Genomic DNA, 2,269 nt, shown 5'->3' on the forward strand with positions numbered 1-2,269 from the left:
ATTAAAATAAATTAATCTTTTCATTATTTCTAACACTCATAAAAATTACGTATACAATACTGGCCACTAACAAAAATTATTAAATATTACAATTTGAAATGAATATCGCGATGGCGCCACTGCGCTCAAGGTAAATGAGTGCTCTCACACAACATAACCCATGGCCTTAAAACAACACATAGTAACCTTAGTCTAAAAATAAATAAGGGTGCGTTCACGGCTGTGTCAACGTAATGACGAGTACACACTGACTATTGATATGGCCTGCCCGCGAGTGTGGCTTTATGGCCGGACTTCTCTTACGCGAGTTCGTTTATGCTTTCATCAATACAATGAAAAACTTCATATGGGTCAATCCTAACTAATATTATAAAGTAAGTTTTTTTTTGTTTGTTAACTCTTCACCAATGTTCTTGAAATATTGCATACATATTTTTTGAAGTACGGAGAAGGACATAAGGTACCTTTCATCCAGAAAAATAACTGCTCCCTTGGGAATTCACGCGGACAAAGCCGCGAGCAGAAGCTTGAAAAATGCATATATATTAATGAACCTTTTTCAATGAATGCAGCATACATATTATAAAACACCACTATCAGAGTTTTCTTACTTCTTTCCTGATTATAATTATTTGTCACTAGCTATTGCCCGCGGTTTCGTCCGCGTTTACTTCACGCGTGGACGGGGAACTAACCCAAATATTTTTAAGATGCTCACTCTATCATCTGAGCTTTATTCAGGTTACTTCCTCAGCCGTAATTTAGTAATTGACTATTGCGCCATATTGCGTTACAACGCAAAAAGTGTTAGTATTATATAAATAAATGATTTACTGAGTCAAAATGGAGTTATTCAAATCATATAAGTGTCTTGTTTGTACCAGTAAGCAAGTACCATACATGGTTCATCCATGTTTGCCACTAGACCGGATCGGATATTATTTGTATGTTTAATTTAAATACCATTTATCATGTCTCAGTTTATTTCATGTGTCTATATATGTAAACGACTTGGATATATTATTCCATTATGCGTGGAAAGATTTAAGTCAAAAAATTACGTAATTTTTTTTACTTTGACGTCGCATTGGTGGATATGCGTGACATCTGCCAGCCTATAGCTAGAACTGTCAAAAAATATTTTTTTTGTTATTATTATTTGGTATAAAATATTTGTAGTTCAACATTTTGGAACAGTTAATATTGGGTGCCTTCCGTGTCCATGGTTACATTTACGAATTTTGACGAAGTGTCAAATGTCTGCAGGACGAGCTGGTCAGCGTGAGTCGTATTCCTACTGTAAGGATGCCGAGGACCCTGAACTCCAACGCTCAACTGGTGAAGAAGAAGAAACCGGGACAACGTTCAGATGTGAGAGGGCTTCTCATCATCATATAATATTTTTGACTTCATTAAATGATTTTGATTCGACAATTCTGTCCTACTAATAATATAAATGCGAAGGTTTGTGAGGATGTATGTATGTTTGTTACTCTTTCACGCAAAATATACTTGACCGATTGTAATAAAATTTGGTACACAGGTAGAAAATAATCTGGAATCACATATATAGGGTCTGTATCCCGAAATTCCCACGGGAGCGAAGCCCCGGGGCGCAGTTAGTCCTGTATAAAACCGGCAGATATTTCTGACCAGTCGGATCGGGAAAGTATTCCATTCCGCGCTTGTTTAAAGTTCATTGCATTTTCCTTTCAACACATTGAATTTTATATTTTTATTTTCGGAAATATTTACAAAGGCCTATTTTTTCAGACTGGGGTAAATTTCGATGATGGTCTGTTATGTAATGATAGTATATTATATAGTACAGAAATCTAAATAATTCTTTTGATTCATTAAAAAAAAGATACAAAATAACAACAAGCTAAAGATAAAAAAATATCATCCAGATCGTTATCGTGCAATATTGTATCCAGAAGGCTGGCGGCATTGCCACCGAGCACTTTATTCTTTGTGCTAAAATTCACCCGATACCTCGAACTTTTATTTCTTTATTAATTACGAGAACGTTTGGCCACAATCTAGCGTGGTGGATTTATAAATAACACGCACGAAAAATAAATAAATATTCACCAATGCGGGAATTTCAGACGAACTGTATCACATAGGTACGAAGAAGAATTTTCCCAAAGCGACGAATAGTTCCAGAGATTTGCGGTCTCAATAAACTAAATTTTATTAGTTTACATGTAATTAAGGTGACGTCATTTGCAACGATATTCCCCATATACAGGAATACTGGATCGAA

This window comes from Plodia interpunctella, chromosome 9 (genome assembly GCF_027563975.2).
Source record: "Plodia interpunctella isolate USDA-ARS_2022_Savannah chromosome 9, ilPloInte3.2, whole genome shotgun sequence".
In the NCBI taxonomy this organism is placed as follows: domain Eukaryota; kingdom Metazoa; phylum Arthropoda; class Insecta; order Lepidoptera; family Pyralidae; genus Plodia; species Plodia interpunctella.